The sequence below is a fragment of the Acipenser ruthenus genome, chromosome 3, assembly GCF_902713425.1.
Source record: "Acipenser ruthenus chromosome 3, fAciRut3.2 maternal haplotype, whole genome shotgun sequence".
Taxonomy (NCBI): domain Eukaryota; kingdom Metazoa; phylum Chordata; class Actinopteri; order Acipenseriformes; family Acipenseridae; genus Acipenser; species Acipenser ruthenus.
This window is the reverse complement of record NC_081191.1, coordinates 97194542-97208555: the sequence shown is the minus strand read 5'-3', so window position 1 is coordinate 97208555 and position 14014 is coordinate 97194542. Positions and strand designations below refer to the sequence as shown.

Here is a 14014-nt window from a genome sequence, read left to right as displayed (position 1 = left end):
TAGACTTTCAGTTTTCACTGCTACTGAACTAAAGATATTTTCATAATTTTGATTTTACCCCGGCAAAGCTGAATTTTCACTCGCACCCAACCCCTGCTCGCTCAGCAGCACCAACAATGCCTTGTCAACAATAAACAGCAAAGCACGTTTAGATGGCATAGACAATTGCTCCAGCACCATTGCAGTTCCTCCTTCAACCTCTCATGTGCCAATCTACGCCCTCTCTTTCATTACATCTTCTGTTTCAGCGGCTCCATTGCTCGCCTCAGCCCAGGCAGCTCCGGCCCCGCCCCCATCTATCAGTATTCCAGAGTACAACCTGGTTACAGCATCTGCTTCAGGCTCCCAATCAGCAGCCGCCATCTGACATCATGCCCTCTCCCCGTTGATCCAAAGGCAAGTAATAGAAGAAAGCCAAGTTCCACACACGAGGCACACATACGCTCAGCACTGCCCCGAGGTCACAGACACACATACGCTCCGCACCGTCGGGGTCACAGACACACGTATGCACTGCACTACCCTAAGGTCACAGACACACATATGCTCTGCACCTCCCCACAGTCACAGACACACATACGCTCTGCACCACCCCAAAGTCACAGACTCGCCCTACTTTTAAAGCCTTGGTTGGCCCCCTTCGTAATCTCCCTCTGTCCCATTCATATGCAAAAATCTTCGCTCTGCTTCCTCTGAACCTAGAATCACTGAGTCTCTAATCCAAGTCGAGATAGAAAAATAATTAATGGTCGGCTCCTTCCCAGCTCCGTTCCTCATCTTCAGAATTAGCCCCATCAGAATAGTGACCCACAAAATATCGGGAAAGCGACTAATCATCAATCTTTCCAGCCAAGAGGCAGTTCCACTCCAGTCTCAATGTCCTAATTCCCCATAATCAGTTCTCCCTTTGTTACATTACAGCTTTCGATGCTATTAAATCCATCAAAGCAACAGGCCATTCCACCTGGCTCGCAAAAGCGGATATTTTAGACTCCGTCCACCACTTGTTCAGGATCTGTGGAGAAGACATCTTTCTTATATCTCCACCTTCGGACCCCCTCGCTCAAGCAATCTTCAATCTGCGACCCCTGTTTTCTTCAGTAGGCGTCCTACCCTCAAGATAAACCATCGCCCCGACTAGAATTCCTCTGAATCACCCGGGACACTGTCAAATCTGAAGCCAGCCTCCCACTCGACAATCATGGAACACATTCGTCAGTTCATTAACAAGTATCAAAATCAATCTCAATACGCAACCCATTATCTCCCTTCGGCCAATTCGCATTATTTCCAAGGCAGAACATTCACATCGCTCTCACCACAACTGCAAAAACCTGGATTCTCACATAAAAATATCTTTCAGAAGCAAGAAACCCTCCTCCAGAGCTTCCAACACTCCAGCTTTCCTCCAATACTTGGATCGTGGCAGCCATTTCTGCAGTCAAGGCTAACGCTAATCCCTATCTAATATGTCCGCTCATCCTCTCAAAAACTGCAAGCATTAATACATGGTAAGAGACGTGGTACGAGACTGGAAATCTGTCTTGATTATGAGTTAAGGAGTTCCACTATTAGGAGAATAACTGGAGTTGTGAAACCCAAATCTCTGAATGTGAGTTCACCTTTTCCATTCCAAGCAGACATGACAATAGCAAACCGCTGATCGATCCTGTATTAACTAAGACATAGAATGGTCGGCATCTCATCTCTCTAGACATCAGAAGGTTCCCCAGTTCCATCATCTCATATTCAACTAAACCCATCACTCTCCAATCTAATCTCCTCTGCAAGAGAATACATGTCATCAGCCCTCTCTACATTACCAGGTCCTCCTACGCTACAGGTTGATCATCACTCTCTTCATTCTGCGCCTAGAACCGAATATCCCCTACCCCATTAATGAAAATTGGATTGTAGCATTCATCATCCAAGCACAAGACATTCTTCATCTTTTGCCAGCAATATCTACAGATGTCCTTTCCCAATTAATTTCAATTTTGCGCTCAGGATGTTTCAACCCATTTGACAATCTGGTGATGGAAGCTACATGCCTGTCAGATTTCTTTGGATTTCTAAGAAGTGCAGAATGTTTATTGATTGTTCCTGTAATGTCATTACAAGACACTGGTTCGTAACTCACCCTTCTTTTCTTATCTCCAGAGCAGGTCTATCTCCCCAGTTCTATACCCCACACTCACTCAGGATTGGCGCAGCCTCATCAGCAGCAAAAGCCAATGTTAGTCATCACCTTATGAAAATGATGGGTCGCTGGTCATCATCAGCAGTATACTACTACATTCATTCTCTTCCTACAGAAATCTTAGCCCAATCAATTGCTAGTATGCCCGGAGTGGGGGGCACTCCACCCGCCAGGGCCACGAGAGATTTCATCCTAAAAGAGGGGTTTTTTACACTCCACCAAGTGGAGGGTTGCACATAGCCCATCTTACTAACCATCTCTCTCTTTGTCCTTGTTTGTCCTTCTTCCCTGTTTTTTGTCACGCATTGGCACACAGTCTTTTTTTTGTCTTCACAGGTGTGGTCCTTGCGGGGAGCCGGTGGTCCATCCTTTTGGGGGGTAAGTGAGTCTCACTTCCCTTGCCTCGAGTCAGCTGCAGCTACTCATGCCTTCGTTAAAAGGGGGGTCCTCGCTGCAGCAAGTCAGAGGGGACCTCCGTATACACTGTTCTTTCGCAGCACATTGGCTTTTTCTTGTCTCACGCAGAGACTCTATTGATTCTCTCTGTTGAAGAATTCTCCCACACTATGTTTATTGAAGGCAGTGACCAGCATAATAGATGGTGGCGCATCTTTAATGAGTTGAACCAATCATGTCCTAGTAAGGATAGACCGGGGTTAAACTCATGGGAATACATTTTTTTTGTTATAAAAAAATGTATGTTCATATGTTCATAGATATTTATCTATTTCTTTATTTTCAAAAGTACTGACCTGCTCTCTCTTCCCTGCACCAGTTTTCTGGGACAGTGATGTCATTCCTCTTTGCTAATTCAAATGCAAGTTCTCTGCATGTCAGGGGACTTAGCCATGAAACTGGTCAGCGAGTTTCTTTATATGACCTGCAAGTTCAGACTCAATTTTTTCATTAAAGATCTTATGAGCTTCTGCTACTCTGCCATAGCCTGTTCTTGGTACTTCTCCTTGTTCTTGTTTATCAATATATCTCTTCAGTGTCATTCTGTCTATTTTCTGTGCCCTTGCCACTGATCGAATTGACTTCCCTTCTGCCACTTCCTTGGCTACTCTTTCTAGATCCTCCAAGGGGGTTCAACGCCTGTTTGTTTTGCATTTATAGATTCGTAGCATAATGAAATCTGCTCTGTAATGTTAAAAAAAATACCATTTGAGTAGGGTTACCATATGGCTCCAGATTAACCGGACGCTGTGAGACAGAACGGGATTTCAAACTTGCCCCTAAATTGAAATAAATGAAGGTGTAAATGAACCATCCTTAGCTACAATTAAGAATGGTGCTTAAATACCCGCATGCGCGTCAAATAATTGTATTATACCAAGAATGAATTGCAGCCAGTTGCTATTTTTTTCTGTTTGTTAAAATTCAATCGCACATATTATTCTGCAAATACAATCGCATCATCATCTCGTTGCTCTATCGATAAATTAGCTATTCGTTCATTAAGATCTGATCAGAAGCAGCTGATCAGTGTGACTTGTTTGCTGCGCCCAAGCAATTCCACCACAGCAGGATTAATCCCAGCAAAGGTGGAGCTCATTTATACGTGAATTACTTTCAATTTAGGGGGAATTTTGAAATCCCGGTCTGTCTCAAAGCGTCCGGTTAATCTGGAGCCATATGGTAACCCTACATTTGAGTACATACATGGGTTAAACTGTAAATTATTTGAGCATGTAATCCTGACAATTAACAGAATGTAAATATCATTGGCTCAACTTGCCCCAGGCCTAGTGGCACGTTTTACCCCACAACCACCATTTTGATAACATTTTTATGACCTCATATTGTAGCTTATATAGACACCAACTAATAAGTATGTAACACAGCAGGGAGGGGGTTAAAATCCTCCCTGTTTAAAACATGTATGCCTGCACATTTTTGTTAATTGTTTTGTTAATTGTTTTATTGTTTTGTTTAATTGTTTTATTAGTTAATTATGACCTGCACCTGGCTGTTATTGTAAATTAGAGGCAGGTGCAGGATATAAAATAGAAGCAGTCAGTTTGCTTGGGGCTGCTGTGTGCTCAAGCCTATTAAAGGAAAGGTAGTGTAAAACCTTTCCAGATCAGTGTGAAACCTGTGTGGTTTGTTTTGTTTAACTGTTTTGTTTTGGTTTGATTTTTGTTTTAACGGGTAAACAGTTTTGCTGTCCTGTTTGTTAGTGCTCAAAAAAGAGCTAGATGTTTGTTTTGTTTTTGTTTTTGTATTTGTTTATTAAAAAAAAAAAAAGCGCAAGAGCGCTTTGAAACCTCCAAATCTGTGTCCTGGGTCTATTTTTAAGGGGGCAAAGAACGCTGAGTGGTGCAAGTCGTTTACAAAGTAATACAGTCCAAAACATATCTACTTCCATTCAGATACAAGAATCATGACACCTTAAACATAATAAAATCACCCGACATAGCAAAAATCAAATTTTTGGACCTAGCTCACTTACCACTTTCTCCATGTGCTCTCCTCCATCACATATTCAGTGAAATGGTTAACTCTTTCTAAATCTGTGGTCACATGATTAATTTCGTGTTTGGTTGCCTGGATACATGGGGTGGATCATCTTACCCACAGACTCGACTTACCCCGTTCTCCCCTATATGTAAAAACATGTTGTGGTATTGTGTAGTATTCATAAAGCATTGGCACACTGATGAATGAAAAACAATGCAACGCAGTTCTGCTTAATGAATATGGTCATTTGTCCTTTGTTCTGATACAGTTGCCTGGATGAGGCATATACATTCTAATTTACAAAAGACAGATGACAGATTTGTATCTAATTTTGTAACTAAATACTTTTGCAAAATGCACATATTAAATTTATGATATACACTCAGTGCTTGTTTATACAATTGCATAGTTTCATTTAAAATACTGGAACAAAACAACTATTATTATTCAACATTTCTTAAAATCCTGTCAAGTTGTTTGTCTCCTTCCCCAAAAAATAGGAGTTAATTAAAGATTAAAAGTAAATGTTTTGAACATATGGATAGTTGGCTTTTAAAAATATGTGACTAAATGTCATTCTTAAAGGTCAATTTAATTAAATTCCTTTTGCTCTTGTTCACACATGGCCATGCTGAGACTGCTGAAAGGTTTTTTGCATCTTGGTGTTGTGAAACCTGTACTCAATGTAAATGCACAGCATGTTTTTCTTGTTAACATAAATATAAAAACACAAAGTCTTTGAAGCTGACTACTGATCTGTTATCTTTTTTTTCAGACCATTCAGTGTGGTATCTCTTCCTGTTTTCTCTTCTCGGATAGAGTCAGTCCACCAATGAAGGGATTGCTTTTGTGCAAGAGGGCCTCCAAAGACCCCTGTAAGACTGTGTGTCCTAATAAAAGGTGTTTTAATATGTGGTTTGGTGTTACAGGTTAAAATGTGTACACTACACTCCAACAAGCATTCGTACAGTTTACTGTATGCCCCAGGATATTGTAAATGCATTTAAATTCACTTTATAGAACAAGTCAGACCTGTTGCACTGCTCCATATTTTTATAGCAATATTTGAAAGAACAGATCCTAAGCAGAATGTTTTAGATGGGTGTTTACATCGTAAACAAGTGAGCCTTGATATTTGGAAACATCACCATCTACATGTTACGCACTACAATACTAATAAAATGTATCTTGAATCTTTATTCTGACTTACTTTTTTCCAGAGTAGTTAGCAGAGGATTCACCATGGATGATCCCTTGCAACAGACATAAAGAGTAAGCGTTACGTTCATACATACGCATGCAACACTTCTGCTTTTAGCTATTTTTTGAGAACTACTCTTTTAACTGTGATGGAACTATGTACACATACTTAACTCCCTGTACACATACTTAAATATGTGTGGATTTCTTGACATCTTACGTATGTGTGTTAATGTTATTTTGTGAAATAAAACACACTGTAATATTTGGCCCAATTCATAAGTCTGTGAGTTAATTAAAATAATATTATTTTCAAAGTCTGTTTTTTGTGACTGAAGTATATTTTATGAATCAGTTTCATTAACAAACAACTAATTCACTTTTGAAAAAGCAAACTTGCCAACTGCTGTAGTAAAAACACACACATTCATACAAATAAATACACGAATGAATGAATGAATGAATGAATAAATAAATAAATAAACTAGTATCGACTAGGACAGGACCTTTTGAAATAACATAGGTGAATAAATAAATAAGCTGAATACTATAGGGCAGGGGTGCAACTTGACTGAAAACAAGATCCCGGACAATTAAGAGACTTTTATTTTAATCAAATTGCATTTCCTTTAGGGTTAGGGTTAGGGTTTAACCCAGAAAGCCATGCACATTTTTTTCTTGATTTTCACAGTAGTGTTTGTATTTCATTGTACATTTTAGTGAGAAGTTGAATGAATATATATATATATATATATATATATATATATATATATATATATATATATATATATATATATATATATATACAGACGTGCTCAAATTTGTTGGTACCCCTCCACTAAAAATGAAGAATGCACAATTTTCTCTGAAATAACTTGAAACTGACAAAAGTAATTGGCATCCACCATTGTTTATTCCATATTTAATAGAAATCAGACTTTGCTTTTGATTTTTTTATTCAACATAATATTGTAAATAATAAAACAAATGAAAATGGCATGGACAAAAATGATGGGACCGCTAACCTAATATTTTGTTGCACAACCTTTAGAGGCAATCACTGCAATCAAACGTTTTCTGTAGCTCTCAATGAGACTTCTGCACCCTGTTAACAGGTAGTTTGGCCCACTCTTCCTGAGCAAACTACTCCAGCTGTCTCAGGTTTGATGGGTGCCTTCTCCAGACTGCAAGTTTCAGCTCTTTCCATAGATGTTCGATAGGATTCAGATCAGGACTCATAGAAGGCCACTTCAGAATAGTCCAATGTTTTGTTCTCATCCATTCTTGGGTGCTTTTAGCTGTGTGTTTTGGGTCATTATCCTGTTGGAGGACCCATGACCTGCGACTGAGACAGAGCTTTCTGACACTGGGCAGTATGTTTCGTTCCAGAATGCCTTGATAGTCTTGAGATTTCATTGTGCCCTGCACAGATTCAAGGCACCCTGTGCCAGGCGCAGCAAAGCAGCCCCAAAACATAACCGAGCCTCCTCCATGTTTCACTGTAGGTATGGTGTTTTTTTCTTTGAAAGCTTCATTTTTTCGTCTGTGAACATAGAGCTGATGTGACTTGCCAAAAAGCTCCAGTTTTGACTCATCTGTCCAAAGGACATTCTCCCAGAAGGATTGTGGCTTGTTTATGTTTTTCTGTCAAAAGTGGAGTCCTCCTGGGTCTTCTTCCATGGAGCCCACTTTCGCTCAAAAAGCGACGGATGGTGCGATCAGAAACTGACGTACCTTCACCTTGGAGTTCAGCTTGTATCTCTTTGGCAGTTATCCTTGGTTCTTTTTCTACCATTCGCACTATCCTTCTGTTCAATCTGGGGTCGATTTTCCTCTTGCGGCTGCGCCCAGGGAGGTTGGCTACAGTTCCATGGACCTTAAACTTCGTAATAATATTTGCAACTGTTGTCACAGGAACATCAAGCTGCTTGGAGATGGTCTTGTAGCCTTTACCTTTACCATGCTTGTCTATTATTTTCTTTCTGATCTCCTCAGACAACTCTCTCCTTTGCTTTCTCTGGTCCATGTTCAGTGTGGTGCACACAATGATACCAAACAGCACAGTGACTACTTTTCTCCATTTAAATAGGCTGAATGACTGATTACAAGATTGGAGACATGTGTGATACTAATTAAAGAAACTAATTAGTTTGAAATATCACTATAATCCAATTATTTATTATCTTTTCTAAGGGGTACCAACAAATGTGTCCAGGCCATTTTAGAATATCTTTGTAGAATAAGCAATAATTCATCTCTTTTCACAGCTTCTTTGCTTTATTCTATGACATACCAAAGGCATGCAAGTATACATGATAGAATAGCTTTTAATTTAATCACTTTTCAGGAGGAATGAAGCATTATTTCAATGAGCTACCAACAAATTTGAGCACGTCTGTATATGTATATATATATATATATATATATATATATATATATATATACACACACACATGTGTTATGGTAAAAGTCTGAATATTGGCAAATATTAAGATTTACTGGCAAATGTCGACATTTACCAAGCAAAACAGTAAATGTCTGAAATAAACATAACACTTTATTTCTGACAGTTACTGTTAAATCTCAAGAATAAGTAAGTGGTGTTGGCTAATGACCGAATGTCTCACTTTCACACATTGTAAGGTTTCAGGAGTCCTGTGTAACTCCAAGTGCCACAAGAGTCTACCATTCTGCAATAAGTAAGTAAATATATTTATTCTGTGACTTTGTTTACTGCGTTTTGTGTCATAACCAAAGTGTGATTTTCTGTTTAAAAAGCGAAGGTCCTAAATGATTTAATTTGCATTTAACAGAATGTTATTTTTCATCAAAATACTACGTATTTGGAGAAGAATATACTTCAACACCATTGTGAATTGTTTATCCGCAAAATTACCAGAATGTTGGTTGTTCTACATAAGTTGATCACAATATTGTTAGGTACCATGATGAATTGTTCAATTGTGCATTACTGTAAACTCATTAATGATTATTTTGTTAATAGAACATTTGTATGCAGAAATAAATATATTCTTCAACATTAATGATTATTTTGTTAATTGACAGTTTATATGTAGGAATAAATAAATTATTCGATGACATACTTGCATTTACCAATACACTTTGGTAAATCATAAGATTAACCGGTAAATGTCCGAAAAGCAATTTATTTCTTCATATCGGACAGTTACCACCTTATTTGGTAAATGTTGACATTTTCTGGTAAAACTTAAGATGGACCAGATTCAGACTTTCACCGTAACATATACACTTTTACTGTATTTAGCAGAGCACTGACAATTAAACTCATCTGCTTGATGAGAGAGAGCGTAACTAGAAGCAGTCTTCTGGATCTCCATTTGGCACAGGCACACACACACACACACTTCACATCTTAGTGAGAACTGGGGCTCCTGATTCTCATTGCCATCTAGTACTAAGGAGCATATTCTTTAAATTTAAATATAAAGAAATATGCAATTCTGGTGTATGCTTTTATTCCCAAATTGTATAAAATCTGTATACTCTGCACAGAAAAGCAATCACTGAGCTCAAATGTTCACGGTCAGAGGAAACGCTATAACCTAAAAATAATTGACATTGTTGACTGTCCAAAACCAGTAATGATGGTAAAATGTCACACATGTGCAGCCTCTTTCATCTACAATGGTAGAATTGTATACATTACAGTACATACGTGCATGGTTATAGGGGTTTTAAAACAACAGGTTTGCAGTATCAGATGTATGTGACTCTTGATAGAAAGAGAGACAATCAAATAAACAATTCAAGGGGCAGAGGGGTTTTCACTTTCTCCCTTTACATTTAAAAATATAAATATAAATATTTAGAGGTTTACTAGGACTGTCCCAACTGATTGATCACTGATTGAAAAACAATTGATTTCTTCATAATATCGGACAGTTACCACCTTATTTGGTAAATATTGACATTTACTGGTAAAACTTAAGATGGACCAGATTCAAACTTTTACTGTAACATTTACAATTTTAATGTATCTTTATTGTATATTTTTCATCAGTTACATATGTATAAGGCCCTGTGAAAATCACAGACATTTTCTTTAAAATTCACGGCAGTGTCACAGGTAAAGTATTGTATTTTGTGGAATGTTTTATAAATTATGTGTACAGATTGTTATTATTTTTTAAACATCACATATAGAGATAAATGCACTGACATCACCAAAATCAATGTCAAACTTACTCAAGCACTTTACAATAGCTTGTGAAACGGTGTTGTAATTAACAGACTGCTGGCAAAGTGTATCTGCAAGGACAGCTTTCAGTTCTAGTACGTCAGATGCATGTTCACCATTTAGGTCTTGCAAAACAAATACAATGTGTAACCCATACTGATCTTGGGCATCAGTCGACTCATCAGTGTGACCACTGACAAGCAACCAGACTGTTTTACCAATTCCATAATCTCCTGCTTGTGATACTCGGCAACTTTAGATAAGTATTCATGTCTCAGCTGGGCTGATGATACACTCAGTCTGAAGAATTTATATAACTTTTGGTTGTCCAATTTTTCAAGAGGGATATTTGCACAAACAAAAGCCTCTGTCAGGTCAAAATGTAATGTGTTTTTCGTCCTTCACGGTTTTCAGTGGACTTTTGGAACATGGAAGTCACCGTTTTTTGTTTCTTTGCAAGTACAGCAGTCGCAGTACTGCTCAGGATTTCCGCCTTTCTTTTTGGTTGAATGCTTGAATCTAAATGCCTGTCAACAGCCGATTCTCGGTAGTGACCTACAGTAACTATACAGGACGTACAGAAGAGCTTCCCTCCATTGCTGCGTAAAACTCCTTTACGTGATCTGCTGCAGACACAATTTTAGCCTTTTTAGAGACATCCATTTTCTTGTTTACAGTGTGTAGTATTTTAATTTCCTGTCTTGATTTCATATAGTCACATGACAATCACTGCACAGCACCATGTGCATGGCGAATAGTACACACAGGCTCACAGCAGAGGTGTACAGTTTCATTAATGTGATTTGTTTGTATGAAATACAAATAATAATTATGAAATCATTTATTTGTATTTCTTAAAAATATTGTAAAAATTGCGGTATTGGGCTAATTTCACAATTTCCGTGCAAGAAATCACGATTTACACAGGGCCTTACATATGTAACAACATGTAAAACCACCTTACAAATGTAATATTTGGGATAGCATTATGGGGCATATTTTTTTAGTTAAGCCCAGTATTTTATTCCTGTTATTGTAACAGGAAAATATCCACTTTAATGTTAGAATATGAGAGAGAAAAAATATTTTAAGAGTAATTAAGAATGAGAGTGAAAATCTGCCCCAATGAGTGTTAATGCATGTATAACTTATATTGACAGATACGAAAGTCTAATAAATGTCCACAGTATGAAAGAAATGTTCAGAATATTTAATTTAAGAACATTAACCAGAGCTCCACATCTCTCCTCACAGTCCTCATACCTAACATGTCTATCGTGTGCCCTCACATGACATTTAGCAGAGCCCTGACAATTAAACTCATCTGCTTGATGAGAGAGCGTGTAACTAGAATCAGTCTTCTGGATCTCCATTTGGCACAGACACACACACACACTTCACATCTTAGTGAGAACTGGGGCCCCTGCTTCTCCTTTCCATCTACAGAAACTGTCACAAGCCAATACTAAGGAGCATATTCTTTAAATTTAAATATAAAGAAATATGCAATTTTAGTGTATGCTTTTATTCCCAAATTGTATCATTATCTGTATACTCTGCACAGAAAAGCAATCACCAAGCTCAAATGTTAGCGATCAGAGAAAATGCTATAACCTAAAAATAACTGACATTGTTGCCTGTCCAAAACCAGTAATGATGGTAAAATGTCATACATGTGCAGCCTCTTCCATCTACAATGGTAGAATTGTATACATTACAGTACATACGTGCATGGTTATAGGGGTTTTAAAACAACAGGTTTGCAGTATCAGATGTATGTGACTCTTGATAGAGAAAGAGAGTCAATCAAATAAACAATTCAAGGGGCAGAGGGGTTGACACTTTCCCCTTTTACATTAAAAAAAAAAAAGTTTATTTTGAGGTTTACTAGGACTGTCCCAACTGAATGATCACTTTGTAGCTGTCTTGGCTGTTACAGTATACATGGGCAGGCGCACAGTTTTGAATGGAGCTATCTTTCTTATAGCTGTATAGAGGTCTGCAGTATTCAAATATTTTTCCCTTTTACCTCAAAAAACCCAGATTTCCGTTCAGCACAAATGGTCTGTCCTCTTAATGAGATTTTGTTTTGTCAGACGCCAGTACTTATGGTCAGAGGCTGATGTGCTTAATTGCAGTGCCGAGTCCTGCAGTATAATGAGACTAAGTGCCACTTGCATCTATGAACCGCATTTTTACAGATGAACATAATTTGGTTGTCTCAATTATCTGTAGAACTCTTTTAAAAGTGCTTCCTAAATGAGTAGAATCATCAGAATTCAGGGATAAACTTCACTACACTTATCAACATCCGAATGCTGGGACTTACAGAGTGATGCCATTCTTCCGACTAAATGGGGTTTAGGATTTCTGTTGCATAATTGCTTCGAGAGAATAGCTAGTATATTATTTTCTACGTATACTGTAGATTCCCTGTCACCTGAAAAGAGCAGTACATCAAATAAATACTTGAAAACGTACAACCGAGGCAGGAAGACAGGAATACCGAATGTTAACCCAAGTGCCTGTCACAGAGTAATGCAACAAGTTAAATTATGAGATATTTTACACCTACATACAGTAAGCCCTGGCTTTTAGGTCATGGCTTCAGAGGAAGTTGAATAAGTGCAGACAAGTCAAGATGACTCGACGTATCGTAAAGCTGCCTCTTGAATTAGTTTTTACCCACAGAGCAATAAAAGGGTCTCAAATATTTATGATAGAACCCATGAACTCCTGATGAACTCTTAAAGAGGTTGCTGATATTGTATGCTCATAGGCACATATATTTAATTCACAAAAAAGTTAGGGGGCAATAAATACTGCTTTTGATTCAGGTAGCAGCTTTTGAGCAATAAAATGTTTTAAAGACAAGAAGAAACCACCCCTAATTGTATTTTTTTTTAAAAAAAACATTAAAATGCCTTTCAAAAATACTACAAAATCGTATACCTGAATTTACAGCACTGCTGACAGTTACTTTTTTAAATGTCTCTGTAACAGGGGAGATCTGTACTGACTGCCTCAAGTATGTATGGTGCTGCAGGAAGAGGGCAGCAGCCTCCTCAGATCCGCCTGTCAGTCATGGCAATGACACGGAGAGGTGGGGGAGAGGGTGTGTTGGATTTCCCTCTCTCTGAGTGGCTGAGAGGCAGACCTTGGGGGATTTCTGAACCTTTAAATAACGCTCTGTTGTTCCCTCAGAGCAGCCCCTCTAAGACGAGATATAAGCCAGTGGAAGCGCTGTTGCTGGACCAAGCACAGCTGGAGAGGACCAAAATAAAAAAAGATTATTTTTAGTAGCGGGGAAAAGACTTGGGCAGAACCCCGGAGAGTATACGTCGAGTTACTGAGGGAGAGTTACTGTCGAGTTACTGAGGGAACCAGTGAGTGTAGGATGGAGACCCGGGCCGTGCGGGTAGCTAACGGTCGGGTTGAAACTGCAGAGTGCAGCACCTTTATTTTGTAGTTTTATTACTGTGTTTTATTTTCCCTTTTTCTTTCACCTTTTGTCATGTATTATTATTATTTTCAGAGCACCTGTGAGTGCAACAGCATTGTGAACTGTTTACCTGTGTTGGTATTCCTGTGGAAATGATTACAGTCGCCAGTATTCAGGCCATGGACAACAACGCCCTCTGTGGGCTAAAATAAAACAGTGCGCCTGAGCGGCGTTACAAATAAAAAATTTTGCCATGTGTGCCAGTGAATTGTCCACCACCCCTCCACAGTCTCACAGTCATTTTATACATGAAAAGAGATCTGGATTGTTGGAACCCTCAATGCGTTTAGGTAGTTATATGGAAAGAAGGCATGAGAAGAGTGCACAGCTACATCCAGATAAGTTCTAATATCAGTGCTGTGCATATGAGGAAAACAATATATGTAGCATATACTCTAGGGAAACTTTATGTGATAATATATTGTAGCGACCG

The 14014-nt window shown here is 38.5% G+C and overlaps 1 long non-coding RNA gene across 1 annotated transcript; it reads left to right on the top strand.

Moving 5' to 3' along the window:
• Positions 1–2548: 2548 nt before the first annotated feature.
• Positions 2549–5913, top strand: LOC117394404 (uncharacterized). Its single transcript, XR_004543385.1, has 3 exons — positions 2549–2578; positions 5436–5535; positions 5881–5913. It is a non-coding gene; the product is annotated as an uncharacterized LOC117394404 (long non-coding RNA).
• Positions 5914–14014: the final 8101 nt, after the last annotated feature.